Here is an 18,055-nt window from a genome sequence, read left to right as displayed (position 1 = left end):
TCGGTGCTATCAGCATTGCCGGCTTGAGAGAAGCACGGTTGAATACCGCGCAAGAGAAAAGTACAGTGCACACCAACCATGCGAAACTGACAAACAATTTTAAAGGGCAGCGACGGAAAGCGCTTCTGTTGCGACTTCAGGACTCTTGGCCGTCGTGACCGGATGTTTCTGTTGCGACGTCAGAATTGCTGTCGTAATGTCAGAGTCGCTGTCATGATAGAAAGCTGTTGTTCCGACTTCAGAACTCTTGTTGTCGCGACAGAACGTTTCTGTTGCGAGTTCAGAGATCTTGGTCTTCACGACAGAATGCTTCTGTTGCGACATCAGACTTTCTGTCGTAACGTCAGGAATGTCTGTCAACTACGGAAACGTGAGGAACTTCTGTCGTACAACAGAAATTTCTCTAGTTGCGACATGAATTCCTGTTGTCTTTTTCAACTGGTACCTTGTGGATTCTATCGCAGACGCAAGTAAATCACAAAGCTAATGAAGAAACACTGAATAAAACCGTGCATAAGCAGCCGCGTCTATTCGCTGGAATGCACGGTAGCACTTGGCTGCGAACATATTGTACACCGCCGCACATTTCTGGCACCCACCACATAGGACACATTCACGCGGCAGAGACATGCGGTTTTTTCCAGGAATATTCGTGGGCCGCACGATAAATACAGAAGGCATGGACGACAGGAGCGCAATACGCACACATTCACCACACCAACACGAAAGCAATGCGGGTGACACGGGTGTAACCCGCGCCAACCGAGTGCTTAATCCTCGTAGATTTGATGCTTTCTGACTGAATAAGTTACCATGCGCACGGAAACATCGCACACTGGACGTGTACCTCCGAGGTCATGTCAACAATTTCTAATGCTACAGTAGAGGGTGACGAAAGCAACAAGTCGTTTAAAACGAAGTGACGGCGCAGGTAGCACGGGTCAATGCACGGGCAGTAGCGCAAGGCGTCGTGGGTGGGCATGGATGGGCTTCAAAACAGCTGAAAGTAGGCGGCAAACTTTCCGGAAGGGAGCAAAGACTTGGCTCGCCAGCCTCGACCAGGCACGGCGGACCGCACAAGCCAGTGGAGTTCTGGGCTAGGGGCTCCACCCCCTCGCTTTCCACACCGTTTTTTTTTCTTTTTTACTAAACCTTTTTATACATATTTCTTCAAATTACAGCCCAGAGAAGGCTTCCTAAGAATGGCATACGCGAATCTCGAAGGCCATCTTTTTACTGCCTGCATGCGGCGGAAGCTCCTGGAAATCGAAAATACGTCATAGAATTTCTTTCTGCGCTAAAGTATAGCGGATAATATAAACTGTGCGACGGTTGTTTATGTATTGCAACATTTATATGCAGTTCGGTGCAACAAGGCACAAAGCGAGTGTGTGCTGGTTATTATTTTAGTCATCGCGGAGGCCAACCAAACTCCCAAGTTCACAGGTGGCGCTACCCACTACCCCATTTCAAAGTTGTTGCTCATAGTATCCATCCACCAGTCTTGTTCCCTTGTTTACATGTGCTGTCGGTCGTGCGAGTTGCTACGATGTGTTTGTTTGATCGTGTTTTTGCGTTTGGTGTAATGAATTGTGACTTAGTTCGCGTGCACAAAAGTGCCAGAAGATAGCTTGTGTCTCGCTGCATACTCGCGGTATGCGTGGTGCGCCAGGCAAACGTGGACCAACGATTTTCATGCCATGGAGTGCGTTCCCTTTGTCCGTGGTGGTTGTGGAGAGTTCGGTGGACGCCGCAAAGAAATGATGCGCATTATTAGCGTTCCGCAGGTCGTCCACTACGCAACTGCACGTATGCGGGAATAACTTTGCAGCTCCGGCAACTTGGAGGGCGCTTTTCGACCGCATCGTACCATTTAAAAGGTGAGTACAGGCATGCTGTGCTTGCTTCTCGTGTGTGCCTAGAGTGCCTTGCGGGCGCAAGAAATCGAACTCCCACGACGACATTGACTGTGCCGATGCTTGCTGAGCGTTGGTTGACATAATTTGCTTGCGCAAGTTTATTGGCTTAATGCTAAATTTAAAGTCTTGGTGAGCGCTTCCTTCCGATGAGAGGGATTAGGTTCGGCAACAGTCCTCATTTGCGCGAGCTGCCACTTTTCTGCTGAAGTTGGATAATAAAGACTCATCTGCCTCTTTACCTATTCTTACTGCAATGACGTTTCCTCTCTTACTTATGCTTCGATGTTGTAAATGTCTATCTAAGCGGTTGTTGGTTTGTGAGCAGTTATTGGGAAAAAGTATAAACACCATGCAAGTGATCTTTCGCGCGACAGCGACGCGATGTAGATGGCTGTCGCGCTCGCTCGTTCCCTACAAGTCGTACCCCATGCGAGCGGTCTTGCGCGCGACAGAGACGCGATGTAGATGGCTGTCGCGCTCGCTCGTTCCCTACAAGTCGTACCCCATGCGAGCGGTCTTGCGCGCGACAGAGACGCGATGTAGATGGCTGTCGCGCTCGCTCGTTCCCTACAAGTCGTACCCCATGCGAGCGGTCTTGCGCGCGACAGAGACGCGATGTAGATGGCTGTCGCGCTCGCTCGTTCCCTACAAGTCGTACCCCATGCGAGCGGTCTTGCGCGCGACAGAGACGCGATGTAGATGGCTGTCGCGCTCGCTCGTTCCCTACAAGTCGTACCCCATGCGAGCGGTCTTGCGCGCGACAGAGACGCGATGTACATGGCTGTCGCGCTCGCTCGTTCCCTACAAGTCGTACCCCATGCGAGCGGTCTTGCGCGCGACAGAGACGCGATGTAGATGGCTGTCGCGCTCGCTCGTTCCCTACAAGTCGTACCCCATGCGAGCGGTCTTGCGCGCGACAGAGACGCGATGTAGATGGCTGTCGCGCTCGCTCGTTCCCTACAAGTCGTACCCCATGCGAGCGGTCTTGCGCGCGACAGAGACGCGATGTAGATGTCTGTCACGCTCGCTCGTTCCCTACAAGTCGTACCCCATGCGAGCGGTCTTGCGTGCGACAGAGACGCGATGTAGATGGCTGTCGCGCTAGCTCGTTCCCTACAAGTCGTACCCTATGCGAGCGACGACATTGAGAGCCGTCTCCCCGGTGTTGCCGGTATGAGGGCAGCAAATACGCGCCAAAAGTGTCCATTATTAGTTTAGTTTGCTGTGTTTTACTCAAAGGAGCAGCGTAAAACATTTCTTTAAAGTCTTGCAGTAGGTTCTTAACCTTGCACGTATGAAAATAGTCGTTTGCTTGTTCCGTGCAACAAGCGGTAGTACTCGACTGATGTAGTACATCCAGTTCCGGCTTCGCGCTATTGTCTGTTCGCTCATAGCACTTCTGGGCGACGAGCGACGAATTCTAGATTTCCAGAACCAGGCGACAAAGAACGAGCGATATGTTCGCGCGACGGCCCGTTTTCTCGCTCAAAGCCGTCGCGCGTCGCCGTTGCGCACAAAATCTCCCTCATACGGTTCGGGCAAAAAAATTTAAGCAATTGCGGCTTGCTACTACTACAGCTTACGTTTTGAGACAAGGTGTTTTGACATAACTAGAGATGACAAGGGAAAGTTGCTTAACCGATAGAAAAAAATGAATTGTTACGTAAACAAACATTTGTTTGTAATGTGCTGTAGCTGTAGGTCTTAAAATTTTATTGTCATGAAGAGGTCCCTATTATCACAACATTCATCAGTAACTTTGACCTTGTGCTTTGTTCCCACCCTGCAGTGGTGCAAACATTGTTTTTGTGACTTTTTCTGTGCTCCTTGCATGTGTTCACAATGACTTCTTTAAAGTGCCACTGCTATAAGTTAACACAGAACCTATCTTGCAGTGCCAAGGCCGTGACCAACAACAGTGTCCACGTCAGGGAGGAGCTATGGCTGCAGCAGCACTGTGTGTAATCGGATGGTCTGGTCAGGTATGACTGAAGTGTATGTGTTTGCAAAAGTAGGATCTCGGTATCATTCGACAATAAGTTTATGGACATATTACTCAGCAGTGCTTACTAAATAGGCTAAATATCTGCTCAACTTTATTCATCTTGCTGCTTATTTGTGTTTGTCTACATTATGTACACATTACCTTGTTCACTTTAAAGCTAGATCTAACATGTCTTGAGGTATATTTTTTCTTGCATCAATCACTTCGCTGCGTGTTACATTTTATTTTGCTTAGTACACATTATATCTACCTCTTGTTATTTTGTTTTATTGATTTGAAACTTTCCTGTGTTATACCTTTTATATCCACTTTTCTTTTCGTTTAGGCTACATGCTTGTGCAGTTTCTGCACACGTAAGCATTAAAAGTGTAATGGGCCAAATATGTCACAGGTCTAAGTATGCAGCATGCTTACCATTGTTTAACATTGTTATTACAATTATTGTGAGGGTTACTTGCACGAACAAGACTAATTGAAAAAAGTTGCGCAAGACAGTGCACTAGACTTCAACTTACAAGCTTTATTCAGAAAACACGCAATGAGGCCCCACCTTATGCTCAAAAATATCTGCAGACAGATGCATAAAGAAATGTGCCACATGGGAGGAAACCAAATGCACAACAAAGCCAATACCGCCCACCACAACAAGCCATTACAAAGCATTCAGCAGGTTCTTCTCAAGGTACAACAAACACTCCTTTATCAGTGAGTTCCAGTGAAGGAGTGCTTACACATTCATCAACAGCCTTTGAAATGCCAAACACCAAATATTTCCTTATCTAACTGCCTGCCAAACCATCTGAACACTTGCTTGTTTTGAAAACACAGGTAGCATTTACGAGCACATCTTCGGCAGTGGTCAGCCAAACGGGCAGTGCCTGCTAGAGCGTTTACAGCGTTCCGGTGCTCCCTAAGCCTCTCATTCAAGAACCTGCCCTTTTGTCCAATACAGCACTTTCTACAGGGAAGTGAAATCCTGTATACCACCCCCACATTGCAGTTAAAAAAGTGGATGACATGCTCCTTAGTGCATGTACCCTGATTCCCGGCGTTGCTTACCAACCTGCACATTCTTGCGAGCTCTAGTGGTGCTGAAGAAAACACCTACACTGCACTGGTTTGCCACGTTGTTTAGGTGGTGGGACACCCCATGTACAGATGGCACAGCCACAGGGCGCCCACTGGGACGTGCGTTATTGCACCGAGCAGCTGCCAGATCTGTTTTTACCTCTTTAATGAGGCTCCCACTAATTGACACCAAGGTGTTATCGAGATACCCGGCCCTACATAAATGGCTCGCTTGTTGCTGAGCGCTGCAGGAAACCTGGTGCACAAGATTTAACCAGAACAGCTCTCGGGCAGCTAGGAGCTATGCATCCTTTAACATGGAGTATGCCAAACGGTAGTCGAGCAAGGGCTTCTTTTTCCTAAGAGAGTATATATAATAAAGGAAAGTATGATTTAAAATTATACGAATATCGAATGATTGCAGGTGATCATCTTCTGGCAACTCATGTGTGAACTTGAGTCCTACTGAACACTGTTCGAAAACACCCACAATGTTTTTAACAGCAAAGCCAGCACAACAAGAAAGTCATTGGCACTACCACATTGCCCGCTGGATGTGCAGTAACGCATGTCCCAGTGGTAGCCGTGCAGCGCTGCCATACATACACAGGGTGTCTCACCGCCTAGAAGAAAGGTGGCGAACAAGTTTGGTGTAGGCATTTTTTCAGCACCGCTAACGCTCACAAGAATATGCAAGTTGGTAAACATTGCCGGGCGTCAAGGTACATGCACTAAGGAGCATGTCACCTGCTTTGTTAACTGAAATGTATTGGTGGTATACATTTCACTTCCCTGTGGAAAGTGGTATATTGAACAAACAGGTGCCTGAATGAGTGGCTTGGGGAGTACCGGAACGCTGTAAATGCTCTCACAGGCGCTGGCTACTTGGCTGATCACTGTTAAAGTACCCATAAATGCTCCCCATGTTTTCATAACACACCAGTGCTCAGTCAGTTTGCCAGGCAGTTATATAGGGAAATGTTTGGGGTGTTTTGCATTTCGAAAGCTGCTGATGAATGCATAAGCACTCCATCACTGGTACCAGCTGATAAATAAGTGTTGTGTCTTCAGAAAAATCTGGTGAATGCTTTGTAATGGCTTCTTGTGGATGCTTATCAGCTTCTATGTGCATTTCGTTATCCCCCTATGTGGCACATTCGTTTATGCATCTGTCTCCACATTAACTGAGCATGCGGTGGCCTGTTTGCGTGTTTCTTCTGAATAAAGCTTGTCAGTTGAAGTCTACCGCTTTGGCTAGTCCGACCTTTATTCCATACACCTTGTTTGTGCTAGGAGCTGTGTCAACGCCAACTAGCCCAACCTTCTCCATTAATTTCACAATTATTTCTCAAGTTCCCAGAACAATGGACACGAGCTCGAATTTCTTTAAATGGTACATGAAGGCCAGTATTCACTGTGCTGTAAGTACTACAGCAGTGAGGAGTTTTCTAGTAAGCTTGCTTTCTTTCTCTACATTTTTTTATATTCTTCTTAAGCTATACCCATTCATGCAAGTAGGCATTGTGGCAGAGCCTGTGTCCAGTTGCATCGTTTTCGACTTTGTCTATACTGCATAGACCACATAGTTGGTGCATAGTTCAGTCTATTGATGCACTATCATTAAATAAGCATGCAGTTTTGCACATGCAAGATTGCCTGCTCGCTATTGCTAAAGCATTTGCTGGTTATTGCTATGTTGCTCATCAAGTGAACTTGATTCCAACAGCACCACACAGAACATCTGCTTGGCAGTGGTGTAATTTTAATAGTGATTATCAGCCAACAAGCTCTAAGTCTACAGCTGTCCAGAAATAATTCTATTAGTTTGGGTCTCTCCACATATTTGGTTAGCACAGTGGGCTGTTTTCTATTTATTCTGCTTGGTGCTGTTCAGGTGAGAATATTTTCAACTAGCAAGTACAAAGTGTAATGCTGTCAAACGCCTTTGATTACTGGGCAGATGAATTGAAAGCATTGTACGTAATCCAAAAAGTATTTTTCACAAAATACTAGTGTCATGAACAAGCATCATATGCACTGCAACTCATGGTTTTATGTTGGTATGCAGGTATTTCAAGTTAAGGGTGCTTGTGCATGTATTTTCGACATATTAGCTAATGCTTTAGCTATATGAAACTGCCTATGTTCTGGCTGCTGAAGTCAAACTTGTGGTTGATGAACCTGCTTGTTTTTGCTGTGCACTTACATTTCTGTTGTTTCTTAAGGGTTGTAGCGATGTGACAACTGATGTATTGCAGCAATGTCAAAGGTAGCTTCCACCCATTATTGCTACAGTGTGCCAACAGACACCTGTCGCCGTATTTGTGCATTTTCTGAGAACCAGCCGTATCCCCTAGGTGAAATTTGTAGTGTCGTTTTGAGTTTGCCAGTGAGTTCATATAACTCTTGAGGACAAAATTTACACAGTGAAGGAAGGGAGACCATACAACATGACCAGTGATGACTGAATTTGATAGAAGGAATAAAATTAACACTGAATGTGTGCTTATATTGTGCACAAGTTCCTTCAGAAGGAAAATGTGAGTTGTAATACAAAGGTGAAAAATCACAATAAACAGTATTTGCGTAAAAAAAGGTGAATAGTCAGACTAATTTCTATCCCTTGTCATCTAGAAAGGACGCCTTTTTTCATGCATTCATAATGGGGGCTTGCTCACACGTCTTGTGGTATGCCTCTCTGATTTCTCTTGTCAATTTTTCACCGTGGGTGGAAATAGATAAACTAATTTAATCTGGCCTCAAGCCCTATTGCGGCAATGCACGGCCAAGTCAGACGAGCATGCCGGTCTTCTCAGTAAAATGTGGTGATTTCTTTGGTACATATTTAGTTCCCAACATTAGAATGCAGTACACTGCCCCTAACACGCACTAGACATATTTCGTGGTATGTTTAACCAAGCGTACCTCGCTTGCCTGCTCGCTTTTCTCAGTTCACTTGTGGATTGTGCTGCATACCTGCCTACTTTATTTTTTCGCTCGAAATATGTGTGCTTAGCATTCCACAAGCGCATTGAGAAAGGCGTCCAGACAAGGGAGATTTGTATAAATTACCACTAAATGTCTTGTGTCCGTCATTAGTAGTGTAGTCTATGCCTCTGTTCATGTGTATGTTTGGTCAAATGTACAGGGTCGTCAACTCTTGGCACGAACACGACTCAGCGTGACCACGCCCCGCGGAGTGCCAGCGTGCATGGCGCAGGGGGGATGTGGAGCTTCGTGTCATCTGCTAAAGTGCGGGAGCATGCCATGCTTTAGCGGATGACACATGACATGAAGTCCCACCTCTAAGCCCCTGTGCGCCTGCACCGCTTAGCTCCGTTGCACAGCCATGCCATGCGCGCTGGCAATCCGCGGAGTTCGGCCACTCTGCACCATCTTCGTACTAAGAATGGACGGTCTTGTACATAGGGCAGACTGGCCGGTGCATAAGCATGTGCCCAGGAGAGCACCATTATTCACTCAAGGGACAAGCATGCTCATCCCACTTGACAATGCATTGACACAACTGGTGATGTACGCCAGATTTAGATTGTTCATCTCTTTTGTTTACGTAAGGCAACCGATTGATCAACAATATCACTGAGGCATACCATTTAAAAAAGAGGGACATCTGTCAGCCAGTGCTCATTATGATTGCATTACAAAGAGGAATACTCTCTAAATGACACAGAATAGTGATCACTCTGTGCTTATTTGTTCTATTTTTATGCAAGTACTGTTTATCATGATTTTATACATTTGTATTGCAACTTGTGCCCTTTGTTTTAAAAGATCGCTTGTGCAGTGCAAGGGCACACGCAGTATAAATATGATCTTTAATTTTTGCATCAAAATTAATGTTGAATTGGTAGTTTTCGTGTCTTGTTGTCTTCTTTCTGTCCCTTGTGTCACTCAAAAGGTAAACATTAACGTACACCAACTTTCTTAATTACTTGCCCGTCAGTGTTGATAAACATGAAATGTTGTTTTCAGCCAGAATATTCTTACCATTTCTCATTTCCGGTCAGCATAGTGCTAATCCTTTGGCTTTTTATAAAGCGTGCTAATATGTACTGCTGATTAATGCAAAAGTTAGTTCTAGTTGGTGGTAGCTGAACTTGGACATCATGACAAGTGCAAGGGCACACACACACACAAAGAGACACAGTCTGAACGGGCGCTAGACATCAACTGAAGGGCTTAATGACAAAAAGCAGCAACGCACATATTGCGCAAAAACCTACAAAAAGATGTAGAAGGTGCAATTGTCCCTAAAGAGAATTCCGCTGCCGCTGTACTAGCGCTGTACTGTTACAACAAACATTTCAAACCTGGTCGCAGTAAAAGGAGCGTGCACACCGAGTTCTGAAGTTTGAAGTTGTGACGGGACTTGGCGCATTCATCGCTGCAGTTTAGTCATGACGAAAATATAACTGCTGAGATCAGTGAGTGGTGCGAGTGGTTTTCAGAGCCCACAAAAGAATTCACTTGTTTTCAACCATGCAAGGGTAATCATACTTTCAAGGCATGTCTCCAGTGTTCTTTAGAACAAGGCCATGTAGTGTGTGATGGTGGTGGATTTTGGAGACTGGCGCGCGTAGGTCTCTGTGCTGCACTGTTCTCCGTGTGACACTGCAATCTTGGAGGCCTTGACGTCACTCGTTCTTGCACTGTTCTCTGCATGGCGGTGCGCCTATTTGAATCAATTGTTTCGCTTTCTCTGTTAATTTCATTATTGCAAGGTTAGACTGTACGAGATATGAGTGTTTGCTGCCCTTAAAATGGAAAAATTTTATTAGTTTATACCTTTACACAAAAATGAATTTCTTGGTGAGGTTGGGTTTAACCCCAGTTTCTTTTAAAACTTGTTCGAGGGGCAGAAATTGGAAATTATAGAGTTGCATCAGAAATTGACGGACCTAATTAACCTATATCATATTGTTTTATACAAGTGCGTTTTAGTGTTAAGAATACTGCTCAGGAAAAAAAACACTTCATATCTATTGCAGGTACAGATTGGTGTGGGATTTGTGATGCCACTCAACAAGTGGCATTACATATTCAAGTCTGCTTCCGACGGAAAGTGCCCATTAGAGATGGCATGGCACCTGTGGACACCAGTGCAAGCAGGTGAAAGCAGCCTGACTGGACAGGCCTACCGAACAATGTGCCGCGCATCTGGGAAGCTTCCGGCAACACCGGAGAAAGTGGCTGCTTTGAAAAGTAAGTCAACAGTCACCTCATTTAAGAAACATAACTGCATATCTGCAAGTTATCTGAATGAGTTAGCATTACATGATGTATACAGAGCGACAAGAAATGCCAAAGCAAGATTGAGGCAAGTGCCTATATATTATATCTTTTTCTTCTGCTGTATATGCACTGTGTCTCGACACACAATTTAAATGTCTCTGTGCGTATGAAAAGCAGCACAAGATAATTTCGGGATATGGGTTTCCTGCGAAAACCGCCCACAAAGCTTCCCCCATAATCAGTTTCAATTAAAAACAATCAAGAAAGTCGGGTGGCTACACGAGCGGTTAATTTTGACAGGACCTTAACAGCTTGCATTCACATGCTGCTCATTGTCTTAACAGAAGTGAACATTTAAGCACCTCATTGTCTTTGAAATTTCTAATGTAGACATGGCATGCGTTATTGTAGCTTTTCACGCTTCAGCCTTCATTTCACTTTTTTGAAATAATGCTTCTCAAGAAAATTGGGTTCCGACACAGCTTGGCAAATTGTATGGTCTAAAAGAAGCTTTTTAAACCACTGCCTTCTTAAGTGTTGACTGTGGTCACCTGATGTGCTGCTTTACAATCTGCAGCGTTCACAGCCATGCAATTTCAAAACACTATTCTCATTATTGGGATGTAAAGTTATAAACAGGGATAAAGTGCCTCAGAAAGGGTAGCCAACGTTTCGTTAGGAAGACCTATCTTCTCAAAGGCTGCCTCGTCATCCTCGGCATGTTAGTTTTAAAGTGTTAGTGGAGTGACGTCACATGCAGTTGTCGGGAGTGGCTGGTTGTAAAGGGAGAGACTTGAAGGAGAATAATAATAATAATAATATTTGGGGTTTTACGTGCCAAAACCACTTTCTGATTATGAGGCACGCCGTAGTGGTGGACTCCGGAAATTTTGACCACCTGGGGTTCTTTAACGTGCACCTAAATCTAAGGAGAAGGAGAATTGAAGGAGAATGAGCGCAGTCACTTGATGTCTGTAAGCATGATTCCTAAGACGTAGGAACAATAGTGGGAGTGGGAAGGCGGGGAGAAAAGGAGAAAAAAAGAGACACCAAGAGGGAAAGAAAGAACAAGAAAAGAAAAAGAAGGGCAAAGGAAGGTGTTGGGGAAGCAAGAGGTTAGGGAGCATTCAGGGGTGTCTTTGGCAGCATGTTCTTGTGGCTTTAAAGGAGCCGGTGAGGCGGTCAGTGCTCGAGTAACAAAAACAACCCGAAAAGACATTAGTTGAAAGAATGACTTGAGTAGCATAGCAGCAATGCGTCGGATAATTTAGAAGGAGTTAAGATGGCAGCAAGGAGTCCGGAATGCAGTGCATAGGGCAGCTGGAAGGCAGCGGCATGATCTTTCTAGGGACGTTAGTCCCAGTAGCTCAACGTACGTGTCGTCACAGCGGTACACAGAAGTGGCGATACCCTGTGTGGCTGAGGCACCGAAGAAGGTATCCTGGCGCCTGGGACTTTGGAGTGTGTTGGTGAGGGTGTTTCGAAAAAATATAATAAAGAACAGACAAATATGGGGGTGAACTGAAACTGGAATAACAAATAAGAGGGTGGCATGAGCAAAAGCGGGCGGAAGCAGATGTACATGGGAAAACATATTTATGCGAACATATTTATGGGGATTCTACAGACTTCCTATTGCGCTGCACTGACAGGCCCCACACATACCTACGATACATAGACGACATATTCATAATATGGTGACATGGTCAAGACAGCCTAGATAAATATGTAGGATTTCTAAATTCTTTTCACCCAACAATAAAATTCACATCCAAATCTTCAATGGAGCGCATAAACATTCTGGACACAACAATATACATTGACACTGGAACACTAATGACAATGCTGTATGGAAACCTTTGACAAACAACAGTACCTAGAATATACAAGCCACCATCAAGCCACATTGCAAAGAAGGCGTCTTTAAAGGCCAAGCACATGGCTACGTCACATGCGTGTTGAAAACCAAGACTACATAGATAGACTCGATCACCTTAAAGAAACCCTATCAAACGGGAACCACCCAAAGAGTCCCCTTCAGAAAGCCTGCACCAATGCAACCAAACCTGACTGAGCCGAGGTGCTCAAGCCCCACCCTAGGATCACAAAGAACAGCGCCTCTTCTTACTACTAAATTCTCAAACACACTGCCAAACATGAACAACATCCTCAATAAATACTACCCATTTCTCGCCAGCAACCAGAAACAAGATTTTTCCCGCCCTGTCCAGAGTAGTCTTGAGATGCAACACTATAATATTAAGGATATTCTTGTACGTGCCAAACTAAAAACAACAACGAAGTTGGGAACCAGTCCCTGTGGCTGCCCGGGTGCTCTACATGCAAACACATTTAATCTACTACTACAGTAATAAGTACAGCATCAAATTACTCAAACAAGGTAATTTCGAGTTTCATCTGCACATCAAGCAATGTAGTCTACTGTCTAGAATGTGCCACTTGTAGCAAATAATACATAGGTGAGACAGGACAAAAAATTCATAAAAGACTGAACGGTCATCGCGCAGATACAAAACAATTTACCTAAAGCAGTAGCCAGCCACTTCAATGAACATGTCATATGTGACAAAGCAAGGCTCTATAGACTACAAATTTCCGCTCACCTCGCTAGAGGAAATATATGGAATCATACCTCATACACAAGTTTAAATGCCTACATCCAATGGAAGTCAATTTAACACATAGCAACTTAGAATCTTTAAAAACTTTAAAGCTGTAACTTAAATCGGAAAGCCTCATGTCATCAACCAAGCCACAAAACACATTGTGCCACCACCTAAACTTAATTCTTAACCTCACCTATTCCACCGTTTCTAATTTTTACCTGCTTACTACTCAATTTATTATATTCTTTCATGTTTTAATGTTTATATCAACTGTATGACCCCTTTTCCCATGTACACCTGCCTCCGCCCGCTTTTGCTCATGTAACCCTCCTATTTGTTATTCCACTTTCAGTTCCCCCCTTTTGTCTGTTTTCTATCATATTTTTTTAACACCCTCACCACCACAATCCAAAATCCCAGATGCCAGCTAGGATACCTTTTTCTGCGCATCAGTCACACAGGGTATCACCAGCTCTATATACCACTGTGACGACACCTGCGTTGAGCTACTGAGGCTGACATCCCTAAAACACCATGCTTCTTCCTGCCAGCTACCACATGCATTGCATCCCAGACTCCTTGTCGCCATCTTAATTTCTTCAACATTACCCGACGCGTTGCTGCTACGCTACTCAAGTCATTCTTTCAACTGATGTCTTTTGGGGTGTTTTTTGTTACTCGCACACTGACCGCCTGACCAGTTCTAAAACGGCAGAAACATGCCGCCAATGACACTCCTGAATGCTCCCTAACCCCTCACTTCCTTAACACGCTCCCATGCCCGTCTTTTTCTTGTCTTTCTTTTTTTGCCTCTTGGCATGTCTTTTTTTTCTCCTTTTCTTTCGTTTCTTTTCTCGCCGCCTTCCTATCCTCACGGTCTTATGCCCTCGTCTTAGGAACCATGCTTACAGACGTCACACGACAGCGCTCATTCTCTTTAATGTCTCTCCCTTTACAACCAGCTGCCACTGACAACAACTGCACGTGACGTCACCCTACTAGTCCTTTAAAACTAACATGCCAAGGCTGACCAGGCCACTTTTGACGAAGATAGCTCCTATCGAAACGTTGGCCAGCCTTTCTGAGGCACCTCATCCGTGTTTATAACCTTCATACCACAGTGTGCTATTCCATCTGTCAGCCGCTTTCTTGATTTTAGATGTTCTGATTATTGAAGTTTGTAAGACATGGCCTATCAGCACTTTCGGCATACTTTCAGTGATCTCATTTTATTTAAGCATAAGAATGAGGAAAGAACTGCTACACAAAGAAAGCACCTCATACATTATTCGCATGTACGCTCTGATCTGCATAGCTGATCTTGTTCTACGCAAAGCATCCTAAAATTTTCATGCCTCTCTTCGGTGCCAAGAAAAGCAAGGTGCTGGGCATCATGCGGAATTCCAGCGATTTCCGCCAGCCTGGATTAGAAAGGACTGTATAGTGTGGCTGTAACTGGCATTCTTCTGCCAAGATTCAATTGTTTTATGGATCAAAGTACCAGGTACTCTTGTAGTCGCATCAACACTCTGCCGAAGATTTCATTTCCTACAGAAATATGCTTTTTTTTAAACAGACGAGCATGAAAGATTGCTCTGTATTACGTTAAGATGCTTCTTTAGGCTTTTTTACATTGAAGCTGTAGGTTAGCTTAGCAAAATAGCAATATGGAGATTGAAAAGTAAAAAAAAAAGGCAGATCCCATGCCCTGTGAGAATCGATGTACACGAAGCACACATTGTTTGCATTGATTGACAATAATTAACGGTAATGTTAGTAGCAAGTTTGTAATTTTTTCAGCGTTTAGTCCAATACGAAAGTGGCGAGTTGATGTTAAGCTTTACTTTGCATGCACCACTTCTGTTTGTCTGCATAGTCCGCAGAACACACAGAGAGATGTGTTTGCTTGAGGTGTTGTTGCGAGTCATTGTTCATAATCTCTGAGAGGGAATTGAGCGTTGTCATTGCCTCACATGGCGCAGCGCATCATGGCAGAAATATTAAACTTTAATTGAATTATGAGGCTGTGCATACTTCAATTAGGTATTGTAATTGTATGTATGCATAAGTTCGCGGTCTGCACTACATTTCACTGCATAGCGAAGACGCTCCTGTTCTGTGTGACACTTCTTTCAAGTCTGGGTGTCCTCGACGTCGAGTGCACGCCTTGCTGGCGCGTGTTAATGGGCTCCTTCTACATACATGGCCAACACACTGTTGAGATTCCAGCTCAAAGCGCTCTCTTCAGACTAAGGACGATTCTAATGTTTACACTATCACAGCCCAGCATCTGCATTTTTCTCGCATAGAAATTAAAACCAGCACAGTACGTGCAATACACCCTAACGGTGAAATGCTGGGGCAGCAGCGCCGGTCAGGATGTGCAGAGGTGAGCGCCATCTGGTAATGTTGCAAGAAATCCAACGGCATGCATGACAAGACCATAGCAGCTGCAGCGCCCGTAATGTTGGGAGAAGAGGCAAAAAAAGCTTCACTTTAAAACATTAGTTGCCATCATTTGCAGCTAAATAAAGCTTGCAAGCCAGCCATTATACAGCTTTTACATGAAATCTTTTATGCCTATATGGCAAATGCTAAAGTTACGACTTCCTCACCAACCGCATGAGCAACAAGTAAAGCTAACAAATGATAGAATGGACAAACCAGACAGCTTGCACCTTTCAGCTCTCCTGCATGCGTTAGAGACAGTGTAGCCAAATTGTGGTTCTCCGAATTTGACAGGAATTTGGGTGGTCGAAGAGCAGACAAATTATGCAAAATCAGAAGCCAAATATCCACCCCATGAGGCTTTGACTACAGCTCCCATGTGTCTAAATTTTGCAGTTAAGCCAACCTCCAGATGAGAAGAGGCGTTGCTTTGGCAAAAAACATACAAAAATTCCATGTAAATCTGCAAAACAATGTGATGCATATGTATGCATTCTCACTGCAAATAAACCTGTGCCTGCTTGCGCCCTGGGTAGCATGTTTGTGTGTGACATTTGCTGCATTTTGTTATCTGAAACTTGTTTTGAAGTGATAAGAGCATATTTTCTTCATTCACTTATTGCTGGAAATCATTGGAAAAACAATTTACTTATATATTTATTGCACTCTCCTTTCAGACTGCCTGGAGAAATACATAAGTGACCATCCAATGATGACACGTACCTACACCACATCCGGAGAACCGCCTTGCTTCCCTGCGAAAGCACCTTTGGAGCTTTCTTTTACACAAGCAGGACGCCAGGGCAAGCGAGTGGAAAAGTAAATACAGTACAAGTCCAGTGATGCTTTTTCAATAAAGTGTGATGATATGCTACGTAGTATGGTGCTTTACAGATTGATTAGTTATGGCATGAAAATAGCCGCATCTTGGCAACATGTATATACAGACTGTACACTTCATAAGACTCAACATCACATATAAAGATAGCCCGTCATGAGCTTCCGTATAGCAATGGCTGCTCCTTCGATTCATCACATAACTTGCCTTTGACGTGCTGCGCCCACGATGATATCCAACCAAGTGCCCACCATGCCACCCATCACCCACCGTGCCGCCCAGCACCCGCTGTGCCCAGCAACCAGCATGCTGCCCAGCACCCACCATGCCACCCGTCACCCACCATGTCACCCAGCACCCACCGTGCCACCCGTCACCCGGCATGCCACCCAGCACCCACCGTGCCACCCGGCATGCCACCCATCACCATAATCCACCATGATGATGGATGATGGATTCCACTATGCCCAGCATCGGGCAAATTTTCAATAGGGATGCGGCTTTTTCCAACGATATCGAACCGGCGACGTTACGCTCACGAGCGCAACGCCACAGAAACTGTGCTACAGCGGCGGGTGAGTGGCTATGTGCATCGCTCTGCGAAGCCAGGAGACGGCGGAGCCAAGAAACGCCTTGGGGAAATTAACTATAGTGATGACCGCACTGCAGAAGCACTAAGGGTAAGCGAACAGAAATAGATAGACAGCTTCCCACTCGCGCTACCTGCACAATCATATTGCACAGTACGCGTGAGATGCTCTACCAATTGAGCTATGGCAGCAACTGTCATCCCGTCTAGTTCCACGTGCATTTGTGTATATGCACTACGTCTCCCTATCGGAAAATCTAGCATGGTGGGTACTGGAAATAATAATGGGTATAATGGAAATCATAAGGGGCATGATGGAAATCATGGTGAAAATAGTGGGCAATGCTGGGAGGCAGTGCCCACTATGGTGGGCAATGCTGGGAAGCAGCAAACAGTATGGTGGGTGTAGTGTAAAGGATGGTGGGTAACGTTCTACTATGCTGGGAGGCTGTACCCACCATTGCATGCATGCTGGGAAGGAATGGGCAGTAGATGGGTATAGTGTGAAGGATGATGGGCTGCAGTGTGCTATGCTGGGAAATAGCTAGAGCCAGATAGTGGGTCGGAAACAACAATGGTGGGTGTACTTTAAGGAGTGGTGGCTGTGATGGGTGACAGTGTGTAGCAGCAAGCAACATACTGGGCATGAAAATTGACAGTGTATCTGGGAAAAAGCAACAAATTTTTGGTACACCAAGTTTGACTGCTTTAAATGCCGATTTAAGAACATTTAACTGAAAAGCCTACAGCTAACAATTTTATATGCTGGAATATGAAGCTCAATTTTCATTCAGTTGTGAATAAATCAGGAAGCCATACAATTGGAATATTAAGCGTAATTATGTTATGAATAAAATTGTTTTTCATTATTTGATGGCTGGAAAATAAAATTGAACCACATAGTTCTAATTTTTTATGTAGAATGATGTTCCGGATTTTTGGCATTCAGCAGTATTATGCGGCACGTATGTTAACGTGTCCATGCATGCCTTTTGGTCTAACCCCCAACAAACACACTTCGACCCCACAACATCTTTGACTTCATCGAATGGGGTCAGCACCAACTTGGTTATAGTCACAGCACATAAGTAATGCTGTTCAATGTAGTGTAATGAACAGCTACAATTGCAACACTGCTGCACACGAGGTGACCGAGCAGATGCAAAAGGTCTCCCAATTAATCACAAATCACCAGTAGTCTCCTGTATCAGGACCACTGTTACAAGAGGGTGCATTACCTTGTGCTTATTAAAACTAAATTGTGCTGGAGTCAATGGTGCTGTCACTAAAGATACCAACAACCAAGTT

The 18,055-nt window shown here is 44.7% G+C and overlaps 1 protein-coding gene and 1 long non-coding RNA gene across 5 annotated transcripts in view; one reads left to right on the top strand and one right to left on the bottom strand.

The window, feature by feature from the left end:
• Positions 1-18,055, bottom strand: part of LOC139050526 (uncharacterized) — a 265,834-nt gene that overhangs the window by 79,091 nt on the left and 168,688 nt on the right. The gene's annotated exons all lie outside the window — the stretch shown is intronic.
• Positions 1,529-16,192, top strand: LOC135918604 (uncharacterized). Its single transcript, XR_010569703.1, has 4 exons — positions 1,529-1,880; positions 3,815-3,901; positions 10,002-10,215; positions 15,998-16,192. It is a non-coding gene; the product is annotated as an uncharacterized lncRNA (long non-coding RNA).

Source organism: Dermacentor albipictus, chromosome 10 (assembly GCF_038994185.2).
Source record: "Dermacentor albipictus isolate Rhodes 1998 colony chromosome 10, USDA_Dalb.pri_finalv2, whole genome shotgun sequence".
Lineage (NCBI taxonomy): Eukaryota > Metazoa > Arthropoda > Arachnida > Ixodida > Ixodidae > Dermacentor > Dermacentor albipictus.
This window is presented reverse-complemented; position numbering and strand designations above follow the sequence as displayed.